The sequence below is a fragment of the Furipterus horrens genome, unplaced genomic scaffold (genome assembly GCF_987537825.1).
Source record: "Furipterus horrens unplaced genomic scaffold, mFurHor1.1.pri manual_scaffold_5, whole genome shotgun sequence".
Taxonomy (NCBI): Eukaryota; Metazoa; Chordata; class Mammalia; order Chiroptera; family Furipteridae; genus Furipterus; species Furipterus horrens.
In genome coordinates, this window is record NW_028327175.1 from 155,284,276 (window position 1) to 155,311,333 (window position 27,058).

The 27,058-nt window shown below is 36.4% G+C and overlaps 1 pseudogene; it reads left to right on the forward strand.

Annotated features, from left to right (window-relative positions):
* The first annotated feature begins 3,514 nt into the window (after window positions 1–3,514).
* LOC150010149 (putative ATP-dependent RNA helicase DDX5 pseudogene) lies at window positions 3,515–25,789 on the forward strand (annotated as a pseudogene).
* The last annotated feature ends 1,269 nt before the right edge of the window (window positions 25,790–27,058 follow it).

Consider the following 27,058-nt stretch of genomic DNA (forward strand, 5'->3'; position numbering starts at 1 on the left):
GGGGGTGCTCAGTCTCCCTCTACAACTAAGAAGGAATACAACTATCTCAAAACAAAAGATAACCAGAAATTCCAGAAAATAAAACTACATAGGAGCCCAATGTATGAAGTTATAAACCAGCGGTGCTTGTCTGGACACGGAGGGGCTAGAAACCGTGGTCCTGTCTATGGTAGCAGTGGGCATAGGAGTGGGACTGCGAAAAACGTCAGGAGAGCAATCTCAGCTGCAGTCGAGAACCTGTAGCTCACGATTCCAACGCTGGGAAAGGCAACCCCCACATTGCCTCGGACAGTGAGGCCCAGAGGGCAGGTAGATGGATACCTTTTCCTTCAAATGTTGTCTTACTTCTTTGAAATCTGGTGTTTGCCCTCCCCAGGCCACTGAAAGAAGCAGTTAGCTAGGGACATGTAACCTCCTGGATGATTTTCTTCAGATATAATGCTGAATGGGCTGTGAATTTGCAGCTTTTATAGGCCAGACCAGGGTGCTGTGGAACTCAGGACAGGTCCAGAGGTGGTTAAAATAGGCCCTTCAATAGACACTGATTTCCCTTCACACAAATCATTGTTGGGCAAGCAAATCACAGACTTTTTTTTCTACATACACAAGCCATGTAGTTTAATAGAAATGCCTTCATTATCAAAAGCTAAGACTAATTACCACAATTTCCATTTTAAAGCCCCAATAAAATAGAATAAATATAATATATAAATGTTCATTTTATTAAAATAGGTGGATAAGTAACAGTAGAGGAGTTCTCATAATGTCAGATTAAATTAATTTAAAATATAAATTTTGTGGAAACATTTAATAGAGATTCTATTATTTTTCTGGGACTTTGGCATTTTATAGTGTTCTACTCTTTTCTAACTTACTGCAAGGTCTATCAAACTAGTCAGAGATATGCTTTTGAAATTGCTAACACCTATTTGAGAACAACTGTTTTAGGTATTTTTTAAAAGGACAATAATGAATAATGATATATATAAAAACTAAGAATTGTCCACAAAAATTCAAATATTTGTTTTGTATACCTGGTATAGTATTAATTTTTGAAAATACCCTTCCTATTCCATCTCAACTGGTAATCAATAAAGTTTCACAAAAATAACAATATCTGACAACACAGGTCTTCATTTCTCAGATAATTCTGGGCTAGAATCAGTATCAATTTTGATTCACTCCTTTCAAAACAGTTTGAACAGAATGGATTAGATTAGCAAGCATGAATAAATCTTAATTTTGTTGAGATTTATACCTGTCTCATGATAAATACAGATAAATGCTTCTTTACCCAACAAGTGAATAAATCAGTATCTTGCAAAAGTTAAATGTTAGCTTAAAATTCAATTTGTGGTGACATAGTAAATGTAACCTGAGACACTGAAGGTATAGGTCAGAATGTGATTCAGTGGACATGGCAAGAGAATTCTACTAGCCAATAGATTATTTGCTTAAGTGTATAATCATCCAAAATGCACATATATTCATAGAGTTGGAAAAGTAGAAGCTCTTTTTAGACAAAGAAAAAAAAATTGTAGACTTAGGACTTAAAATATTACGTAGCATGTTCTGTTGATCATGCAACACTAGCTCTAGGAATCAGGGGGATGATTTATCATTCATCATAAATCTGGAACTGAACTTTAATAGCTTTGTTTTGAAGGACTTGTGGTTGCATATGTGTGAAGGAACTGAGAGAATGAAGGCAGGGGTGGTGGAGAGACTTTTTTCCCCACAATATATCTTTTTGTACATTCTGAATTTCATATTATATGCACATAAAATCCATTCAAATAATTAAAATAATAGAAAAGAGGAAAAAATCAAAATAAAATAAACCACTGCTTTCTATTTAGAAGAAAACTCCAGCAATTTCAGTTTTTATAATGAATTCACATGTGGGCACCTCCTACCATTATCAGAGCATGTTTAATTCTCAGTGTATACTCTCTGCTCTCTTTGTATATTATAGTATCTGTGGTCCTCTCTGTATTTTCACACTCAAAGTTACACTAAGCACAGGTACTTTTGCCTTATCTTTCTTTTATTTCTCTATGATATTTCATGCTTTCCCTATAGAAGATATTCATTAAATAGTTGAAAAATAAGTAAGAACCAAAAAATTCTAATTAATTTTCTATTGCTACTGTCTACATATGAAGCCAAATTTGACAGCAATGTAGCGGGGCTGGTAAATGCATGGCCAGTAAAAGTTAACAGGCACTGAATATTTAATAGTTAATTTCAGATAGGGGGGTCAAGGAAGACAGGTGTATGATGATTAAGAAAAGTTGGGAAATCTGAAAGCTAGAATTGATCAAAGGAGAAGAGATAAATATGTGCTGAAGATTTGGCTCAGTCAAGAGATTGAGAGGGTTGTCAATGGAAGGGCACTTCAGAGCACAGAAAATAAATTTGGATCTCAGGGGAGAGGCTCTCCTGACATCTATTATATTTTACCTGCAGTTTAAATATCGAATTATGTTTAGTTCTGCATTAGTGGGGGCATGCATGTGTGTAGAACTGGTTAAATAAATGGCGGAAAGAAAGAACCACAGAATTATAAAATGAAAGAATATTAGGGATAAGAGACTTTAAAGATTACCTAAGTCTAGTCTTTCTCATTTCATAGATGAGGAAATAGGCCAAGGGAAGTTTGATGACCCAGGAATTTAGGGGTTAAGTGAAGACTGGATTTTCAAGTTCTAAGTGATTCACATTTTTTACTAACCCATTATCATACCCATTTTCTGAGAATCAAACTTATATTTCCACTTATACTGGAAGAATTTTTCAACAGAGTAATCGAGAGGTACACATAGTAACACCAGGAGTCTAATGGTTAGAATGTTGGAAGACTTCTGGAATGAGCACCTTATCCTGGGATGCTTACAGGTGTCTGGTTTTCATGGAGGTAAAAGTGAGTGAATATCAGATAAAAACTAGAAAGTAGTAATGCCAAAAAGGTTAGGGTTAACAGCTCCCAAATAATTGCCTCAGGCTCTCAGGAGCAATCTTTAAAATGAGAGAGTCTCACAAGCTCCTTCGCTATCCATCTGTTAGTTTGGTGTTGTAGGACATTAATGCAAAACATATAACAGTAATAAACATTTCTTCACAGAATTGGATACTAGGTATACATGATTCCAAATAACTGGTTATAAGGTTAGCTATTAGTTTTATTTTTCTGATTGGTTATTTGAATTTGAAAAGTTGAAAGGTTATGTTTATTATTGTGGGCAACAATTTTATACAAATGTGTCATACAAAAGAGAATATGAGCAGATGACTCTACCATCTTAATCTGTTTCTGCACAAGTTCATATATAATCTCTAACTGCTTAGTAGGAAATGTGAATTCCTACTATCCTTTATAGACCCTACTCTGTAGTCCACAGGTTCACTCCAGCCTTCAACTCAACTCAGTAAAGCTCAGTCAGTCTAACTGCCAGAGGCCAATTTGCGTATAGATTAGCTGTCTCTAGCTACCTCCAGGAAATGGCTATCAAGCATGAAGCAAGAGCCAGAAGCAGCCAGATCTTTCCGAAAGGTTGGATAATAAAAGTGAAGCATTGGATATTATCAAGATAAGTGTAGAGAGTGTGCTGCTCATTCCTCCTATAGTTTCCTGGAGAGAGGTTTAGGCTGAGTGAAAACTAAAAATCTATCAAGAACAAAATGTCATCAGTCAGTTGAAAGCTAATATCTATAGAAGTGCTGATCTTCAACTTTAGGCCATCCATATTAATACAGGGACCAGATGAAATTCTACAAGACAACACTGCAATTACATAGCTAACCTCTCAAGATTTTCAACCTGGGATTCACACTCTTGAAATATTTGGAAAAAAAAATACTGCTAGGAAAAATTAATCTATCCAAAGTTTCCTCTGCCTATATTGCTACCACTGTGAGATGTTAAGATTCTGACTTGCTTTTTTTCTTAGTTGACTTGCATACTTAGTATTGATAATAAATAAGAATCACAGAAGGTTATTTCATTGAGTCCATGGAAGTGGAACAGCCTAAGGTACTACCATATACTGGCCTTTCAGGTGAAGATTAATAACTACTGCACTGAGTACAGAATAAAAGGAAGTTGGGTTAACTTGGCATTTTAAGAAATCTTCCTATGCTTGTTTAACTCCCTTTGTCCCTAAAGAAGACTCGAAAAGGATTTTTAAAACCACTTCTGAGCCTGCTTTTATTTGATTTAAGCCATGTTCTAATAGAGGCAAGTGTTTTCCATTCAGAGGATATTATTTGGTTGCTCAGTATTTCTATTTTCTCTCTCACAAGTGTTAGCCACAGTATCATTCCAATAGTTTAAAAGCTGCTTTGAGTTTAATAAAATAATGGATATTATTTTGAGGAATCTCCAGCTGGAAAATTATAATGACTCACAGCAGATTTCAGTTATTATAAATTCCATTTGAAGATTATCCTTCTCTTTACTTGTAGTCATCCTGTCCTTATCAAATAGACCATTTCCGTTTGTAGACTAGAATAGTGACATTAGGATGTAGGGAGAATTTCTTCCTTAGCAGAGACACTGGCATCCCAGAAAACAGTCACTAGGACTCTGAAATAATGAGAATAAGAAGAGGGTCAAGCCTCAGTTATGTCCCAACAGCAGGCTGGATACTTGTATTATTTCTATTTTATAAAATGACTTCTTTAATGTCGGCTTTTAAAATGCCTTTTTAAAGAAGAGCAGAACAAGGATAAGTAGCCCAGCTTGTGAGCGACTGTGTTGGAACTAAAACTTAAAGAGTGTCTGACTCAAAGCTATTCCCGTTATGCTACACTATGCTTCTTATGCCAATGCTAAAGTTATAGATATGTTAAAAGCTTAGAAAACTTGTGAAAATTTTAAATCTATTTCTTCTCTTTTTTTCTTCTCCCCCTTCACTACTATATGATAAATAAAATGAAAAAAGAATTAATTGACTTTTATAAAGGTGGTAGAACAGTGTCTAATGTAGAATGCAGTAGATGCTCAGTAGGTATTTGTTGGTGTTGCTTTGAATGTCATATAAAAAGATTGGATAAATAAATACAATCTCAACCACCAAATCACTAATGGCATTAAGTGTGATTCTACACACAGACTTATGTAATTTTAGAGACACCAATGGATGGGAAAAACAAAAGATTCAGAACGTTGTCTAAATTTTTCGTACTATGTTTTGTAGCCACAGCTGACTAGCTGTGAAATACTGCCATTTCCACTTAATTTTGTTCACTAGTTAATTCAATCCTTCCCTTTATTTGATCAGATCTAGAGCCAGATAATTTGTATTCACTTTGCATTGTGTTTTTGCAGTGTCTCTTGATTGCTTTAAAAAGCTAATACTGGCTAATTCAATTGGGATTTATTGAAACAGTCCTTGAACATTAACCACTGAATTTCTCATGCAAAAAGATAGAACTATTTCTCTTCACTTCTTTTTTTTGAAGAATATATATTAACATAATATAAAAGGGTTTTTTTCTTTGGTGCAAATCACAATGCTCATGATATTAAAAGACAGACTTTAGAGAATAAATTTTGGCATGAGGTGGTGGTGGACCCTCATGGGAATCCAGATTTTATCAAATATTATTATATTTTATAGGAGAAACTCCGGGAGAAATAAATTGTTCCAAATGTCATTTGACCAATGTTTAATATACTAATATACTAATGTATCTATTGCATTTTTTCAGTCATATTAGTAATGATGGTAAGAACATAAATTATTAATTACTTTACAAAGGGTAAAGCATGTGGCTTTTACCTCAGTTGATGAGCAAGTTTGCTGGTTAAAAAAAAATCAATTGATCAATCAATGAAGTCAATACATTTCAATCCACTGGACGTCACTTTTCATTTAACTGTACTCAGGGGACCTAGTACAGCTCCATTCTCTCCCCATTAATCTGATTGTACATGGAATGTTAATTAATTGAAAACCTGCTATGTCTCTTTTCATGGAACATAGGCGGTACCTTCTTGTCAGAGCTAGTGAATTGTCCTCACCCCATGATTATATACTTCCTACCTCCTTGAAAGAGTCACGTAAAATCTCAAGTGCAATCAGCTCATCAGATATTGAGAAGCAAAATAGTCTGATGGTAAAAAGACATTGAAGCCTAATTCCTTAGTTTGTATTCTGAAATTATTACCCTAGCTGTATGACTTAATATAAGTTATTTAATCTCCTAGATGCCTCTGTTTTCTTGTCTATAAAATGGGCAAAAATGGCAGCTATTTTATAAGTTTGATGTTCAGGTGACATAAGAAAGTGAAGTGCTCAGGATATGCTTTGCATATCATAAATTTTTAATAAATATTAGATATAACTATTGTTCCTATTATTATTTATGTGACCATATTTATTTTTTTGGTCTATATTTTAGTCAACTCTTTATTTTCTCTCTGGGATATCCACTTGGAAAATAAAGACAGTATTTTCTTTTTTTCCTTTTGGAACTCAACTTTAAAAAAAAGAGCAAGACCAAAAAAATGTACATTTCAGCTCCAATTAAACAAGAAACACCTAAAATCCTAAATCACAAAAGAAATAGATCAGTTTCAAAGGCAAGGAAAATTGAGATTTAAGAGGAAATGGAAAGGGGAGTCAGACTTCAGAGACATCAATAACATAGTTTTCCCATGATTAGTGATAGTCACACTCTGAAGTACTGAAGCAACATCCCCTTTGGTACCTGGAATTTGGTTGCACTGACTGGTAGACCAAGTATGTGTTCCAATACCACAGACAGGAGGGCTGAATTAACATTCACAAAGATAAGCTAGCAGGAGTTATCTGTCAATAAAGAAAGTATAAGAAGGGTGACGGGACTGTGAGAAGGCTTAAAGCTGTTTTCTTAATTATATGTGGGAAATAAAAGGTACAAAAGGGCTCATATGCACAACACTAGGTCATAAAAAAAATTGCTCCTATTATGGAATATGGTCTTCAGTCTTCTGCCACATATACACAGAGAAGTTGTCTAAGAAAAATTCACTCCCTTCAGTGAGAGAAATCAAAAGAAGATGCTAATAGAAAAAATATATATATATGAATTTAAAAATTTATATATATTTGTACGGGATCTGTCCAGAAAAAGTCCAGCCATTGTTAATATAATGAGAATGGTTTGCACAACATTGATGTAACCTGGCAACCAAGAAGAGTGGACTGGAATGCATATGTGTGAGCAATGACAACTTCACTATACCAGTCAGTGGGGGCGGTAGACATCATTGAATGAGCACGTGTACTGTGTGGCCATTACATTCAAAATGACTGAGCGAGCAGAGCAACAAGTTTGCATCAAATTTTCCATTAAGCTTGAACATTCCTCCACTGAAACTATTCAGATGATTCAGAAGGCCGCAGCTATGGGCAACTGGTGACTGGCAGCTTCATCATGAAAATGCGCCCACACATGCATCATATCTTGTGCAGAGTTTTTTGGCAAAACATCAAATCACCCAGTTGACTTAACCCCCCATCTGCCATACAGTCCAGATTTGGCACCATGTGACTTCTGGCTTTTCCCAAAACTAAAATTATCTTTGAAAGGGAAGAGATTTCAGACTGTCGATGAGATTTAAGAAAATACGATGGGGCAGCTGATAGCTATTGGGAGAACTGTGTGAGATCCCAACGTGCCTATTTTGAAGGGGACTGGGGCATCATTGTCCTATGTACAATGCTTCTTGTACCTTCTTCAGTAAGTGTCTTTACATGTCATTTTGCATAGCTGGATACCTCTGGACAGATTATATATATATATGGGAGAAAGACAGAACAGGAAAAATAAATGGCAGAGTAGTTACACTTACACTCCATAGAGCAGATAACTTTTTTGAATAACATTTTTCATGAATTAAAAAATCATAACACAATCACCCTTTTATAACAAGAGTACAGAGAAGAGATATAAGAACTTTTCAGTTAAGATAGCAAAATGAGAAAAGAAGGTGAATATTTATAATAGTTATGTCTTTGGAAATGAATTTGTTACCATTTGCTTTCTGCTGATATTACTATTCATATAAAGCACCCACATAAGAAAAGGCAATAAAACCAACAAAAAATGGATTTTTATCTTAATAGATTTTAAAAGTCCTGGTACACTGTATTGAAAACAATATATTTTCCTATTTCATGCAAAAAGGCCAAATAAAGAGTATTCTTAAAATGAAAAAAGAAGAGATGAAATGTGAGCTAGTGGAGCTTAGGAAAGTAGTAAAAACTATAATCAGAAACAGGCAAAACTGGGGAGTGTACAAGAGTGAATGGACAGTACACTCAAAGCATAGTAAGGAATAAAGAGGATGGGAATACAAAATAAATTAATAATTAAATGGATCAGAAAAAAATTGATAAACAAAGTTATGCAAAATTATTTAATATACCAAAAATTAGAGGCTCTAAAGGAGAAAAGTGATATCATGGAAAATAAAATATATTTATAGATATAAGTAAAGAAAACTTTTGGGAATAAATGAAGACACAATTATACAGATTTAAAGGGCACAACATGTCCAAGAAAGAACTGATAGGGATAGTTAAAAGTAGAGTAATATCTACAAAGCTCTCACAAAAGGAAATCCAATTTAAGAGTTTTAAACTTAGACCAATTGTTGTACATGTATATGTGTTTTCATGCAAAACCCAGGGTATAATGTTTCTATGAGCAATTCTTTGAAGAAACCATAGAGGAGAAACCATATTCAATAATATATTAATGGAAAAAGTACAACAAAAATAAAACAAGTTTGAATAAATATAAAACATAAGTGGTTATTATAAATTATAAACCCTGATATGTGAAATCATATAACTAATAGAAGTTTGAAGAGGAAAGAGAAGAGAATAAAGCAAGTAGTAAAAGTACACTAATTTCCATTTGCTTTATATCCAGGAGTCAAAATCTATCATTTAAAACTGATAAGTTACATAGTGGTTGTTTATAATTATTTAAGGTATTACTAATGAAAAAGGTATAATTATAAACTCAGTCAATACTTGGGAAGAAAAGAGAAGAAAGAAGGCAATGGATATGGATTGCCTCATCTTTTTATATTCAGGGATCAAAATAAATCATTTAAAATTAAGTCAAATAATAGTGATATGAGAATACTTAATAGTAAATTGGTAAATAAAAGTAAAATGAATAAAACTAATTGATGGGGGTTGATGAGAGGGATGAGGGCATAATTTCATTACTGCTCATAATAGGGAATTAAGAGGCATAAAACAGAATTCAGATCATCATATAATTTTATATTTATAGTTAAATACTATATTGAAAAAGTGCAATCTTTGAAGTTAGCAGAAATACAAAACAAAGCAAAAATAATAAAAAGCTGACATAAAACTGTGAAAATAGAAAACATGAAAGCATTAAGACCTTCCCTCCTTTACCCTCCCCTTCCCTTTATCCTACCCTGCCCTACCATTCCCAGCCACCAATATAGAAGCCCAACTACTCACTTAAAGAGTCGCCCCAAGGAACCACTTTATATCTCTTGCTTTATGTTCACAAAACATAGCACCCCTATTTTGGACTTCTTTGATGGCTTCTGTGTTGTGCCTGTACTGAAGTCAGTGAAGGACAATATTTTGAAAGACAGAAAGGATTTGAGCATCAAAAATACTAAATAAAATTAATTAATTAACTTGTCAATCTTTTCCCCTATAACACATTCATGTAAAACATATGTATCATTCCCATAGTTCTCTGTGCCAATTATCTTACTCTTCTTTGTGTTCCAAATTGTGTTTGCGATAGTTGCCCATGTTGGCTAGTGGCAACATTTTGCAAAGTTAAGCAATTTATATTATTATTAAATTGCTATATAGGTAGGTCTACACATAACACTCAAGAAGTGTGGGGTTGATTCTTTACAATAGCAACTAGATAGAATTTTAATGCCAGGTTTGGGAATTGTTTTGCTTTTATAATAATACTTACTATGATATAAATTTTCAAAAAGTGAATGTAAGTTTTTGGCTCTATTTAAATAATTTTGTTTTAAAATTTAATGTAAATTAATTGTAATTTGTATTTTGCCTATTAATGTTAAAGGAAATTTTTAAATATTTTAGGAAAAACAATTTTAGAAATATGAAAATGATTTTTCTACTTATTTTATTTTAAATAAAAATATAGGCAAGTTTTACACATTTTGGACACTTTATATTTTAAGATCCATTAGATTATTATTGTTGAAAACACCAAAATTGTGTGAAAGTTTCAATTATAATAGCATGATTGGTGGTTTTCTTGATGCGAAAGAAAATATTAATTTATAGAATGAATATAAAAATAATATTGTTGATCCATCAATAGGACATTTAGACATGAGCAATAACAAATTTGGTTGTCTTTGATATTTTTTCATTTTTTATTCCTATAAGCATAGATATATAAATTTATATATAATTTTAATATATTCATATATATGTATTTCAGTTCTATCATTATGAATATACATTTTTCTAGATAGGAGGAAAAATCATTTTATTCAACAGTTTTAAAACTTCATTTATAATGTTTAAATGTGTAGACATATGGTACATGAGCCTTTATTTGTACTCTTGCCCCAGACTGCAAATGTCAGTGTTGGTCCTGGCCACTGTAACTCTTGGACATTTGCCATCATTAGAAGAACCTTCTTGTAATAAAATGAAATCTTTGTCTGCCAAGCAGGAAGTAAAACTTCTCACCAAGGACTCTTCATTCCTTCTGTCCAGTTGCTACCCTCCATGTACAGAGCAGATAGATAACCCTGTTTCGTATAACCACTCATAAACCACTGATACCTGACTTTATTTTACTGAGCTCTGTTCTAAGAGTGGTGGACCCATGCATTGTTTTCTAAAGATCTTAAGAACAAATGAGTACCTGTTGGTGTTTAGCAATCAGGACTTGGGAGCATAAAATAGAAGTTTCGGCCAGATCAGAACATAGAAAGCAATATGGACACACAGTGAAGGATTCAAATGGGGTCAGAACCTGTCCCTCAGACTCCTTTGTGAGGTACAGTAGAGAACTTACATCAGAATTTTGTTAAACATTTTCAGTTCTCTAACAGTAAGGATGTGTCATGTGTCTCATTACATAATATAGACTGTTTCATATCTGATGACTGTTATTACATTAATTATTATAATTAAGCTTCTGGTGCCTCAGCTGAGGAAACAAAGGGAAGGACCATCTATGATTACATGTTTTCTTAAAATGGCTTTTATTTTTATTTTTTTAAAATGTGAACTGTTAACCTTTGATTCAATGATCTTTTCTCTCAGTCTATTCTGATTTCATGAAGGAATACAGATTTTTTATTTTGGTAAAATTTTTATGCATGAAATTCACCTATTTTAAAAGATGGGTTTGAATTTATGTATGCATTCAATTAGCACCGAGGTATATAAAATTAGTGCTTAGCACTCTTGTTAAGTATTTGCTGAATGGCTGACTGCCTTACAAGGATGAGGTAGGTTGTTCAAGTTCACACAGAAAGTGTAGAAGCTTAGATGCACAATTTCCCTTATTCTCAAAATGATATTTTATCATTTTATATTAAACATGAACAAAGGCAAATAAAAATTTTACCAGTATATACTATGGTATATAGTATATACCATATACTGTAGTGAGATGGGCCATAAGCCCAGAATAGCCTATGGTATTGGAGGTCTCTATGGTGAGAAAAGAAATCAAGGGAGGTTTATGGCAGGCCTCTCCTCAATAGGAGAATTACAATGTAAACCCCTCAGATCTGTAGTGGAAAAATCAACACCTTTTCAATATAGTTCCTGGCATGATACTAGGAACGGGAAGAGTTGGAGTGCTAATGTTAATTAACATGCAGCAGGATTGTATTAGTTTAAGGTATAGAACATAATGATTTGATATATGCATATATTGTGAAATGATTATTACAATAAGTCTAGTTAACATCCATTACCTCACATAGTTACAAGTACTTTTTTCTTGTGGTAAGAACTTTAAAAATCTACTTTCTTTGTAACTTTCAAATATACAATACAATATTGTTAACTATAGTCACTGTGCTATACATTATATCCCCAGAATTTATTTATTTTATAACTGGAAGTTTATACCTTTTGACCACATTTACCCATTTCATTCACCCCTAAATACCTGCTTCTGGCAACCACCTATTTTCACTATTTTAAAAACACTTATTATTTGTCATTCCATCATTCTAGTGTAATGAAGAGTTTTCCTCTACCTCACACTTATTTATTCATTTAATTAAGTTATATAAGTATGAAATCATAGGTTTCTATTTTATTTAATGAGTTGTAAGTTGTTACTGTCATCATTTTTGATCCTCAAATTATCCCATATTAGGCCAATAGATTCCCCTCTCTCTAAAAATAAACAAACAAAGATCATACATCATGATCAAGTGGGCTTCATTCCAAGGATGCAAGGATGGTTTAATATTCGCAAATCAATAAATATAATACATCACCTAAACAGAATGAAAGACAAAAATCACATGATCATATCAATAGATGCAGAAAAAGCATTTGATAAAGTACAACACCCATTTATGATGAAAACACTCAGCAAAATGGGAATAGAGGGAGCATACCTTAACATAATTAAGGCTATATATGAGAAGCCTGAGGCCAACATCATACTCAATGGACAAAAACTGAAAGCATTCCCTCTGAATTCAGGAACTAGACAAGGTTGTCCACTCTCTCCACTCCTTTTCAACATAGTGTTGGAAGTCCTAACCACAGCAATCAGACAAGAAAAAGAAATAAAAGGCATCCAAATTGGGAAAGAGGAAGTGAAACTTTCATTATATGCAGATGACATGATAGTATACCTAGAAAATCCTATAAACTCCACTAAAAGACTACTCGATATAATAAGTGAATTTGGCAAAATCGCAGGGTACAAAATAAATATACAGAAATCTAAGGCATTTCTGTACACCAACAATAAAATAGCAGAGACAGAGACAAAAAAGAAAGTACCATTTACTATAGCAACAAGAAAAATAAAGTACCTAGGAGTCGTCGTCGTCGTCGGCAGCCGTCCGTCTCGAGAGACGATGGCGTAGCTTCTTGAGAGTCTATCTGCACCGCCGAGAATGGCTGTGCAGTCCGATTCGGGAGTGACAATCCCTGCCACACCTGTTACAGGTGAAGGCAGATGGCCGTTGTTGCTGCTGTTGACGCTGCTTCCGCCTCGATCTTTTCTGGACCGCCTCCTCGTTGCGCGCAGCCTCTGCGTGTGACGTACCTTGCCTGACCGCGAGCCTCCAGGCTAGGCGGTCGTCTGCTTGAACTTCCCATGTGTTGAGATTGATGGAGCATTGTGCCATGTCCTTTTTGCAGATGTCTTTGAACCGCAGTTTTGGGCGCCCTGTCATCCTCTTGCCTTCTGCTAGCTCGCCGTAGAGGAGGTCTTTGGGGATACGGCCTGCATCCATTCTTTTGACATGGCCGAGCCACCTGAGGCGTCTCTCGCTAAGAACTGCATGCAAACTGCTCATATTGGCTCGCTTCAGCACCTCGGTGTTGGGAACCTTATCCTGCCAGGTGACATGCAGGACACGTCGCAGGCACCTCATGTGGAAGCTGTTGAGTTTCCTTTTGTGCCTTGCGTAGGTGGTCCACGTCTCGCTGCCATAGAGGAGAGTGCTGAGTACGCAGGCTTGGTAGATGCGCAGTCTGGTTTTCTCAGTGAGGCTGGAATTGTTCCACGCTCGCCGGTTCAGTCTGGCCATAACTGTGGCTGCCCTGGCGATTCTCCGGTTGACCTCCAAGTCGACTGACAGAGAGCTCGAGATGGTGGACCCGAGGTAAGTGAAGTCGTTGACAACCTCCAGGGTGTATCCGTCGATGGTGATGCATGGGGGAGTCCCCGTGCCTTGAGCCATAACATACGTCTTCGTCAGGCTGATGGCTAGTCCGAACTCCTTGCATGCGTGGGAAAGGCAAGTGACTAGCTGCTGGAGTCCCTCTTCGGAGTGTGATGTCAAAGCTGCATCATCGGCGAAGAGCATCTCACGGATAAGCACCTCTTTGACTTTGGTCTTGGCTCGTAGACGGGCCAGGTTGTAGAGCTTGCCATCAGATCTGGTGTGAATGAAAACACCCTCGCTGCAGTCCTTAAAGGCGTATTGGAGGAGCATGGAGAAGAAGATTCCGAACAGCGTAGGCGCAAGGACGCAGCCCTGCTTTACTCCGCTGCTGACTGGGAAGGCCTCAGAGGTTGCGCCGTTGTAGGACACCGTGCTGTGCATGTTGTCGTGAAAGGACATGACCACAGCAAGCAGATGTGGCAGACAGCCAATCTTCCGTAGCAAGCTGAAGAGTCCGCTTCGACTGACCAGATCAAACGTCTTCGTGAGGTCGATAAAGGCGAGGTAGAGTGGTTTATGCTGCTCGTGACACTTCTCCTGCAGCTGGCGTAGGGAGAAGATCATGTCCACTGTTGAACGGCCAGCTCTGAAGCCACACTGGGACTCTGGGTAGACGCGGGAAGCAAGGGTCTGCAGGCGGGCAAGAGCGACCCGGGCGAATACTTTGCCGACGACGCTGAGGAGAGAGATGCCCCGGTAGTTGTTGCAGTCGCTGCGGTCTCCTTTGTTCTTATACATGGTGATAATGTTGGCGTCTCTCATATCCTGGGGGATGTAACCCTCCTTCCAGCAGCGACAGAGTAGATGGTGGAGCGGCTGTAGCAGGACTGGTTTCCCGCTCTTTAGGATTTCTGGAGGGATTCCGTCGCTTCCTGGTGCTTTCCCGCAAGCGAGGCGGTCGATGGCTTTGCCGAGCTCTGCCGCAGTAGGTGGGGTGTCTAGCTCCTCCATGACTGGTAGGTCTGGGATGGCGTTAAGAGCAACTTTCGGCCCTTGTCAACAACTTTCGGCCCAGTCAGCATTCTTAGCGCGTACGCCCCAACCCTCTGTGCCACCACCGAAGAGAAAGAACAGTTCTACCATGCACTGGACGAAGCGTTATCCAAGATCCCCAGAAGTAACGCTCTTTATCTCCTTGGAGACTTCAACGCAAGAGTAGGAGCCGACCACATGGCCTGGCCCACCTGCCTTGGAAACTTTGGGAGAGGAAAGATCAATGAGAATGGTCAGCGACTGCTTGAGCTTTCGTGTCATCACGGCCTGTGTGTGACAAACACATTCTTCAAGTGCAAAGAGATCCACCAGGTGTCATGGAGGCACCCCCGCTCCCGCCATTGGCACCAGCTTGACCTCGTCATCACCAGAAGAATGGATATTGGCAGCACCCTCCTCACCCGCAGCTACCACAGTGCAGACTGCGACACGGACCATGCCCTTGTGGTAAGCAAGGTGCGCATAATGCCGAAGAGGTTGCACCACTCCAAGATGAAGGGTCGCCCACGCATCAACACCAGTTGTGCCAGCAACCCAGTTAAGACCCAGCAATTCATCAACAAGATGGAAGATGCATTCGGCGAGGGAATGGCGGCAGACGACATTATCGAATCCAATTGGTCACGTCTCCGCGACGCCATATACAACTCCGCCATTATTGCTTACGGGAAGAAAGAGCGGAAGAATGCTGACTGGTACGAGGCTCACTGGGAAGAAATGGAACCCGTGATCGAGGCTAAGAGGAAGGCCCTACTGGCTTACAAGGCCACGCCCACTCCCAGTACACTTCAAGCTCTACGGGCTGCCAGGAACAAAGTCCAGAAGACCGCCCGCCACTGTGCCAACACCTATTGGCTAAACCTGTGCAGAAGCATTCAGGAAGCCGCCGATATAGGCAACGCACGAGGAATGTATGAGGGTATCAAGAAGGCAACAGGCCCAATCCCCTCCAAGATCGCCCCCCTTAAGTCCAAGACAGGTGAGGTCATCACTGACCAGGAACAGCAAATGCAGCGGTGGACCGAGCACTATCTCGAGCTGTACGCAACGAAGAACACCGTAACACTACCTAGGAGTAAACTTAACCAAAGAGATAAAAGACCTGTACTCTGAAAGTTACATAACATTGAAGAAAGAAATTAAGGAAGAAACAAATAAATGGAAGCAAATACCATGTTCTTGGATGGGAAGAATCAACATCATCAAAATGGCCATACTACCCAAAGCAATTTACAGATTCAATGCAATCCCTATTAAAATACCAATGACATATTTCACTGACCTAGAACAAATACTCCATAAATTCATATGGAACCAAAAAAGACCCCGAATAGCAAAAGCAATCTTGAGACAGAAGAACACAGCAGGAGGAATCACAACACCAGATATCAAACAATACTACAAAGCCACTGTGATCAAAACAGTCTTGTACTGGCATAAGAACAGACATATAGATCAGTGGAACAGAATAGAGAGCCCAGAAATACACCCAGGCCTCTATGGTCAACTAATCTTTGATAAAGGCAGAAGGAACATAAAATGGAGTGAGAAGAGCCTCTTTAACAAATGGTGCTGGGAGAACTGGACAGGGACGTGCAAAAAAATGAAACTAGACCACCAACTTACACCACACACAAGAATAAACTCAAGATGGACTAAAGACTTAAATGTAAGCCGTGACACCATAAAAGTCCTAGAGGAAAACATAGGCAGGAAAATTTCAGATATCCCACGTAACAATATCTTCACAGGTACATCTCCTAAGGCAAGAGAAATAAAGGAAAAAATTAACAAATGGGACTACATCAAACTAAAGAGTTTCTGCTCAGCAAAAGAAAACATCAGCAAGATGAAAAGGAAACCAACCATATGGGAAAACATATTTGCCAATGATATCACAGACAGGGGACTCATCTCCAAAATATATAAAGAGCTTATACAACTCAACATCAAGAAAACAAACAGCCCAATTAAAAAATGGGCAAAGGACCTGAACAAACACTTCTCCAAAGAGGACATACAGAAGGTCCATAGGCACATGAAAAAATGCTCAACATCATTGGCCATCAGAGAGATGCAAGTAAAAACCACAATGAGATACCACTTTACACCTGTCAGAATGGCCATCATCAACAAATCAACAAACAACAAATGCTGGCGAGGATGTGGAGAAACAGGAATCCTACTGAACTGTTGGTGCGAATGCAGACTAGTGCAGCCACTATGGAAAAGAGTATGCAATTACCTCAAAAAAACTAAAAAAGGAACTGCCTTTTGAACCAGCGATTCCACTGCTAGGATTATACCCGAAAAATCCTAAAACCCTAATTCAAAAAAACCCATGCACCCCTATGTTCATAGCAGCCCTGTTTACAATAGCTAAGTGCTGGAAACAGCCTTAGTGAAATAAGCCAGACAAAGAAAGAAAAATACCATTTGATATCACCTAATACAGGAAACTAAAGAGCAACACAAACAAACGAACTAAATAGGCAAATACTAGAATAGTAGTCAGTAGGGGGGAGGGGGAGGGAGAGAAGGGGGATAAGTAAGGGAAGGGTCTAGTCAAGGAACAAAAAAAAAAAAAATGTTTCCAATAACTTAAATGCTTTTACTAAAGTTAAGCCTAAATCTTCAAGTTGAATGTGAATTATTAAGAACTATGCAAGGTGGTATATGAAACAAACATAATTAATAAAAGGGAATATGTTTGTAGAACTTATGCCAAAATGTAGAAGAAAAAGTGAGTATTTTTGAAGCCTGTGCAATGAGGGAAATCATGGGATCAGCTATTTGCTGTACTGGATCACATGAGGTGATTTCGTTTCTTGAGTGTTGCTTGAAGACAAGTGTAAGAAAGTGATCATTCATGCATGAAGCCACATGTTAGCATTGTAGAAAATATCTCAACTTAAAATTCTTTATCTAGTGGAAGTGTATTTTACAAATGAATGCAAATAAAGTTATTTTAAAGAAAGAAAACCTGAGTGAATTTGTATGTGCAGGCTTGCACTGTAAGAGATTTTAAAAGAAATTCCTGTTGGCCATTTCTATTTTGGGGTTTGTATATCAATTCTCTCTCTCTCTCTCTCTCTCTCTCTCTCTCTCTCTCTCTCTCTCTCTCTCTCTCTCTCTCTCTCTCTCTCTCTCTCTCTCTCTCTCCACCTCCCTTCCCCCTTTCCTCCAGCCCTCCCTCCCTCCCATGATTTGATGGCTTGTTCTGCAAAGATGTTAACTTTTGAAATATTAAATGAGTCAAAGATAAATATTTTAAAAGGATAATTTATGGGTTAAATCAGAGGTGCTAGAGAACAGTTTGACCTCCTTCACATAAAAAAACAAGACTAAAAACCCAATTTTAAAAAGCTCCTAAAATCACAGAGTACTGAAATCTTGCCATGGGATGTCTCTAAGGAAATTATTTTTTTTAAGTGAAGTTTTTAATTGGCACTCATATTTCTAAGATAGCTATATAGTTAGTTCCCTTTAGGGAAGTATTGGAGGAGAGGTTGTCCATCATACTTAGGTTTGAATATGGTTAGCCTTCCAGTCTTCAATTAGGGAGACTCAGTGATAATTGAACTGGGAAGAAATAGCTTACCTATTACAGTGTGCTATCATTCATGTGTGTTTTATTTTTAAAACAACCTTGTAGAAGGGACCAAAGAACAAGGCAAAGGTCAATAGTAATGAAATAAAATCTACATTTCAGTACTGAAAATATGTAGTAAGTCATGTGGCATCTGGTTGGCTCAGAATAGATAAATCACAGGGTCATAAACCTCATGTCTGTGTATTTTCTAAAGAGCATCTCAAGAGTAAAAGATTTGGAGTAATGGAAATTACTGTTGCAAAATTTTTTAAATATCAAAAATTACAATATTGACTTCATGGCTATGCAATTATTATCTTTTCTGTTTCATTGCATTTCTATTTATTGCCTTTTTTTACTTAATTATTTTTTGTTTGTTTATTCTTTTAAGTTGCTATTTATGTATTTGGAGTGTTCTTTACTCTAACAGTCTAAAGCTAGGTTCCTGGAATTTTATAATTGGTTTGAAGAGAATGTCGCCAAGAATTGATAGTCATATTTTTAGACTATTCATACTTGAGTATATAAATATGGATTGGGGCACAATCAGAAATCCACTATTCTAAAACTAATATGTTTATAGTTAACTTTTTTTGCTCTCTTTGTTTCTTCTTTTTTTCTTCTGGATCTTATGTTCTTTTTCTCTTTACTTTGCTGCTCATGCATTTTCTGTATAATATGGTATTGTTCAAGAAGTGCCAGAATGGAAATGAAGGCAAGTATGAGGAGCTAGGGAGTTCACAGAGTTCCACTTCCAATTTGTGAGAGCTTAATAATGATGGCATATCCTCTTTAACAAAAGACTCTGAAGAACACTGGTGGTCTGGAAATCTTCAAACCCAACCCTTGAAACATATGTATTTACCAACTCAGTTCACATATGAAAAGGACTATTGATGTCTTTGAGAAGTGAGTGGCAGGAGTAAAAGCATCACTGCAACATGTGCCAGTAATGCTGAATATAATGAGATGCCTGACATATCACAGAACAAGAACAAGGGACATATAAATGATTTAAAAACACAATTTAGATTTGCAAAAAACCAAAACCCCAGTTGAAATTATTTTTTTAAATTTCCCAGCTAATAAAATGTCCCAGGAAGTAGCCTTGGGTTATTAAATAAAATGCTCAGAGCAAGAAAACTGCAAGTCAGGAGGAAAGATATAAAAATGTTCAGAGAGTGTTCATGACATTGGGTTTGTTCAGTACACTGATGAAAGTTTCATTAAATGAGGAATATCAAGATACAATTACGCATAATACAATATACAGATGATGTATTGTAGAACTGTACAAGGTCTGTCCAGAAGGTATCCAGCCTTGTAATATAAAAAATACAGACATTTATTGAAAAAGATACAAGATACAACAAACATTGTACATAAGACAATGACACCTCAGCCCCCTTCAAAGTAGGCACCCTAGACCTCACGCAGTTCTTCCTGTCTCCATTGGCTGCCCCATTGTGTTTTCCTGAATCTAATCAGGCATCTGAACTCTCTTCTTTTTCAATGGTGATTTTAGTTTTGGGAAAATCCAGAAGTTGTAGGGCACCAAATCTGGGCTGTAGAGGGTCTGAGTCACCTGGGTCATTTGATGTTTCATCGAAAAACAAAACAAAACAAACAACAACAACAACAAAAACTCTGCACAAGGTGTGATGCATGAGCACACATGCTGTTGTGATAAAGCTGTCAGTCATGAGTTGCCCATAGCTGTGGCCTTCTGAATCATACAAATAGTTTCCACAGAGGAATGTTCAAGCATAATGCAAAAGTTGATGCAGATTTATTGCACTCGTTACTCAGTCATTTTGAATGTGACAGCTGCACAGTACACATGCTCACTCAACAGCATCTACCAACCTCACTAACTGTACAGTGAAGTTGTCATTGTTCACACATGCACACTCCAGTCCACTCTCCTTGGCTGTCAGGTTACATCAATGTCACACAAACCATTCTTGTTATATTAACAATAGCTAGACTTTTTTCAGCAGAACTTGTATAATTTTATTAACCAATGTTACCTCAATAAATTCAACAAAATGCTACAAAATATATAATTTAAGACTGTATATTTCTCTCAGTCTTTTTCTTATTTTTTTCTTTTTTCCATACCATCTGTATAATCCAGACATATTTTACTCCACTATTAGTTTATATATAAGCCAAATCTGAGCATGAATGTCACCAGTAAGATTTGATTAGGATGAGTATTCATGGAGTAAGAGTGAGGGCAGAAAAGTGGTGTCTGAGAAATAGTTAGAAATGTTACTTATGACCTTGGTGACTAGATTCATATGTTCTGTTTACAGGGGACCAAATGAATACCCTTACCTGACAAATACTCCCACACCATGATTTTCCATGTTATCAGATTGTCTTATTTAGACACCAGTACTTTGTCCTATGTACAGAATACTTTGACCACAGATGGAGATGCTATTGTTTGAAAACCTGCATTCCTAAAGACCATTAAAAAATAAATTAAAATGATATTTGATGAAAAGAAAATGCATTCAATTCTAGAATTCCTAAGTCTGGGTGAGCGAAAGTTGAGGGCCTTCCTAACTCAAGGAAACCTTGGGAATTGGAGATATGTCTAAGACTGTTTAGAGTACATGAAATAATGTTTTAAATTAATGATGACAAAACCTGAAAAATTATTAGAGCTTAAAACATTATTATTAGATCTGTTTATTGGGATTCTATACTAGTTCTATGGTAGGTATTTTTGAGCATCAGAAAGCTTTGGTGGTAAAATTGATACAGAATCTAAAATTGACAGAATGAGTATGGAAGAGTAAGACAAGCTTAAAATAAATTTTGAAAGAATTTGGATAGAGAACTCTGCTTTAGATTAGGTTGTTAAAGGGCTCACAATAATCTCATTTCCTTGGTAAAAATAAAATAAGATAAAGCTGGAACAAAATAAATATCTTTCTATGGGGCTAATAAGGAACAGCCATTCCAAGAAAGCCTTGATGAACTGGATTCCAACAAAAAAGCATCAGATTGTTGCAGTGCTGTTTCTAGCAATGAGCAGAGGAGCGGAACAGTCTTGGTGCAGGGGAGAATTTAGAGTGACAAGACAGTATTGAATGACTTATAAGTTAGAGGGATAGTGTATAATCCTGAAGATTCCCAAATGCAAAAGTAAATCACTAGGCCTACTAATTCTCATGACATCTTTATTTTTAACTTTTGTACAGAGAGCAACAGTAGAGGAGACTGGAGAATAGAGAGAAATGATGTGTTCATGGTACCTATATTCTAGGGCTGCACCTGAGTTAAATTTAAGCATAATTTAAAATTATATGGAATGCAGCCCCATTTCCTACAAGTTCAAAAAAATGACAAGATTAACAAAAAGCACATTCAGTGAGGTTTGGATTGGGCTAATTACAGGTGAATTCAGTCTACTTAAGTTTGGCCCAGATGACACTCAGTTTACTGGGAAATAGAACCTGAAGGATCAGCCTCACTATCTATTACACAAAGAAAGGGCATGGATCGCCTTGTAATAAAATAATGAAATATAGTTATACTTCTGTCTCTACAGTTTTACAACAAAATGATCTAGAATAATCTAAAAAAAAGCATGTTTTCCAGGGGTAGACTGTAACCCCAGATTAACAGGTAACACAATTATTAGAAGGCTACCCAGAAATAATCAGTAATGAGAGCTAACATACAAAGACTTTTAAAATTAATATTTTAACTATGTTTTAAAAACTTATAGGAAAATGCCCTCAGAACACAACAAGGACACCAGCCTGTTGAACCAAGCACGCCGTTGACCGGAGGCAGCCAACTGACCTGGAGTCTGCACGATCCTTCCCCATGTGGGAAGGCCACCCTCCCCTCCACACCCCCACTCTTATTAGGGTTTTCTGGACCCAAGGGTAGGTAGGACGACGACCATGTCCAGCTTGAAGCAGCTAGAGGAGCTTGAGACCTTCGCCCATTGTCCTTTACAAGATTACAAAGGGTCCTAATATTTGAGAGGGGGGGATAGTTAATTTTTACGAACCAGGGGTATGGACTTGGGGGGGATTGCTGGGGGAGGGGGGTGCTGGGGGGAGGGGAACAAGGGGGAGAAAATTGGAACTGTTGTAACAATATAATCAATAAAAAACATTAAAAAAACTTATAGGAAAATATTTAAATAAACAGGAATATCATGTAAAGAAATGAGAGCTAAAGTAAAATGAGGTGCAGAGTCTATAATTAAATAAGACAACATATGTTTTTAAAAAGTGTATTGGATGAACTTAAGAACAACTTGAAAACTAAAGAAGAAAGGATCAATGAATGTGGAAAGTCAATAGCAGTTATCAAAACTACAGTAGGAAGAGATATGTATTTTAAAATAAATCAACAGAGTATCAATTGCTTGTGGGATAACAGCAAGCAGCCTAACACACAAGCATTTGAGGTCTTATAATTAGATGTGAGAGTATAAAACAAAACTTTTTAAAGATTATTTTTTCCTCCAACTTAGAAAAAAATAATCAGCCCAGGGGTTCAAGAACTGACACATAATATTCAGGTTGAATACCCATCATAACCAAAATGTTGAAAACCAAGAGTAAAGGAAAACTACTAAAACAAAACAAAACAAACAAAAGAAAACGCTAGTCAGATTTAAATTAATTAATTATATAATTAAATTATATACAGGTGAACAACAGTAAGCAATTAAAGTAACTTTTTCTCAGAAACAAGGCAAGGCAGGAAACAATGAAAGGACATCTTAAAATGCTGAAAGAAAAAAGTCAACTTAATTTTTTTAATACAATGAAAATATATTTCACAATGAAAACAAAGTTATTTTAGATAAATAAAACCCAAGTGAATTTGTACCTAGTAGGCTTGGACTATATGAATTGCTATAAGAAATTCTTCAGGCTAAAACAAAAAAGTAACAGACACTACAATAGTAGCACAATGGATAGCTTAGGGATCAATGATATTCATTGTAAGGTTTTATTACATTTAGTTAAAGTAGACTTACTTTACACAGTAGACTGTGATAAGTTCAAAAGTAATTTTTAATGTCTATGCTGAACACTAAACATTTACAGATACAGCTTAAAAGGCAGTAAAGGGAATAAAATAAATTATTTTTATTTTAAAAACGTGAAAAAGAAATAACAAAAGGGAAAAAAGAAAGAATGCACAGATAGGAGAAATACAAATCAGTTAGGAAGATGGCTGACTTAAGCTCAACAGCATTAATAATTTCATTAAATAAAAATGATATAACCTTATTCATATCCAGGGGTCTCTAGGGGAGCAGCTCCTCCTGCTGTCATAGCTGTCACCCTACTGCCGCCGCTCCCGCAAGGCTTCTCTGTTGCCGAAGGCACCTCCCGTGACTCATTGCAACCAAGTCTCTCCATTTTTTTCTGCACCAACTGAAATCATTGATGCCGTGTCTGGCTATTCCAGTGACTGAGACCACAGCTGGGATCGAGGGTTTGGTGTGCCTCTATTTGGAGGATGTAGAGCAGAGCCTCTCAGGAAAGAAGTTTGGAAACCATGGGGAGAAATTAGTTAAAAAGAAGTGGAATCTTGATGAGTTGCCCAAATTTGACAAGGATTTTTATCAAAAACACCCTGATTTGGCCAGATGCACAGCTCAAGAGGTGGAGACATACAGAAGCAGCAAGGAAATTATAGTTAAATGTCACAACTGCCCAAAGACAGTTCTGAATTTCTATGAAGAAAACTTCCTTGAAAATACCATGGACTCGATTGAAAGACAGAACTTCACTGAACCTGTTGCTATTCAAGCTCAGGGATGGCTAGTTGGTCTAAATGGATTAGATATGGTCGGAGTAGCACAGATCAGATCTGGGAAAACATTGTCTTATTTGCTGCCTGCCATTGTCCACATCAATCATCAGCCATTCCTGGAGACAGGTGATGGGCCTATTTTCTTGGTGCTGGAACCGACTTGGGAATTGGCCCAATAAGTGCAGTAAGTAGCTGCTGAATGCTACAGAGCATGTCATTTGAAGTCTACTTGCATCTATGGTGGTGCTCACAAAGGACCACAAGTATGTGATTTGAAGAGAGCTGTAGAAATTTTTGTTGCAACACCTACAAGACTGACTGACTTTTTAGAGTGTGGGAGAACAAATAGGAGAAGAACCATCTACTTTGTCCTTGATGAAGCAGATAGAATGCTTGATATGGGCTTCAAACCCCAAATAAGAAAGATTGTAAATCAGATAAGACCTGATAGGCAAATCCTAATTTGGAGTGCAACTTGGCCAAAATAAGAGATGATTTGCTGAAGATTTCCTGAAGGACTATAGACATATAAACATTGGTGCACTAGAACTGAGTTCAAATCACTACATTCTTGAGATTGTGGATGTGTGACATTATGTAGAAAAGGATGAAAATGTACTTATCTGAGGGAAGAGAATATAAGTGAGGAGAATGAAACCATTATCTTTGTTGAATCCAAAAGATGTGATGAACTTACCTGAAAAATGAGGAAAGATGGGTGGCCTGCCATGGATATCCAAGGTCACACGAGTCAACAGGAACATGACTGGGTTCTAAATGAATTCAAACATGGAAAAACTCCTATTCTGATTGCCACAGAGGTGGCCTCCAGTAGGTTAGATGTGGAAAATGTGAAATTTGTCATCAATTATGACTACCCTAACTTTTCAGAGGGTTATATTCATTGAATTGGAAGAACTGCTCACAGTGCCAAAACAGGTACAGCATACACTTTCTTTACACTTAATAATATAAAGTAGATGAGCAACCTTATCTCTGTGCTTTGTGAAGCTAATCAAGCAATTAATCCCAAGTTGCTTCAGTTGTTTGAAGATAGAGGTTCAGGTCATATCAGGGTTAGAGAAAACATGAAGGATGAACATTGGGATAGATACTCTGTGGACAAAAGGGGAGGACTTAATACCTTTAGAGACATGGAAAATTATGACAGACATTACTCTAGACTGCTTAAGATAGATTTTGGGACAAAAACCCAGAATGGTGTTTACAGTGCTAACAATTACACCAATGGGAGCTTTGGAAGTGATTTTGTGTCTGCTGGTATACAAACCTGTTTTAAGACTGGTAACCCAATATGGACTTACCAGAATGGTTATGATAGCACTCAGCAATATGGAAGTAATGTTCTAAATATGCACAATGGTATGAATGGTATGAACCAACAGGCATATGCATATCCTGCTACTGCAGCTGCACCTATGATTGGTTATCCAACGCCAACAGAATATTCTCAGTAAGACTTTAGAAGTTTATGTGAATCTCTATTTTTCATAATTGATCTTTATATTGTGTGTTATCAGAAAAGATAACTATTTAAGAAACATGGGAAATGAAGAAATGACTGCAGGACAGCAGTAGTTATGGTGTACTTTTTTACAATTTAGGTTGGATATTTCTCTACATTCCTGAAACAACTTTTAGGGTATTTTTTTTCTTTTCACTAGAAGATGCAGGAAATGCTTTCCCAAAGTAAATATGCAGTGATTTGAAATACAATGAATGAAGGCAATGCATGGTCTTTCAATAAAATATATTTGAAAACTGAAAAAAAAAAAAAAACCTAATCAATCTTGTTAAAAGACAGAGACTGTCTGACTGGATGTAAGCCACTGGCGTAGTCAGATGAAATGGGGTATGCTTTTTAAATATAAATGGACAAGTAAGTTAAAAGTAGAAATATTAAAAAGAATAAACCATAGAAATAATATTCATGATAATATTACTATATTAGTGTTAGACACAGACAACTTCAATTAATTGATTTACCAGAGAAAAAGAAATTTCATAATAATCAAAAGGCTATTTTATTAAGACACAGGAATTATAAATGTGCATGTACCTTATAGTAACAGAAATTCTAAGTACATGAAGCAAAATTTAACATGTTTTAAAGAAGAAAAAACATAACTACAATTATATTTGGAAATTTTAACATCTTTCCAATAATTAAAAGAATAAACAAAAATATTAGTAAAAATGTAAGAAATTTGAAGGACACTGATCACCAACATGAACTACTAGGTAGACACTTTGAGAACCTAAAAACAACAAAATCAAAATACACATTTTTTTAGTCCAAATGTAGTGTTCATAAAGATAGATAATGTATTCCACCATAAATACTCAAAATGGCAAAGAACTGAAATTAAAGTATGTTTTATGACCACAATTAAATTAGTTTCAAATAAGTAATACTAAAATATTATTTTTTAAAATGTTACTTAAAGAACATTTTTTAAAGTTATCCTAAAAAATCCCCAAATGTTTGGAAAAGAGATAACGTGTTTTTACATAACTACTATTCCAAAGAAATTACAAGGGAATTTAGAAAGTATTTCAAATTAAATCATAAATTAAATATATATATATATATATATAACTTTTGTGGAATGCTGCTAAGGAATTCCTTACAGAGAAATATATATAACAAAAAAACACATTTTAAAATCATGGATATAACTTTTTATCCAAAGAATTTAGAAAATCAAGAACAAATTAGACTTCCA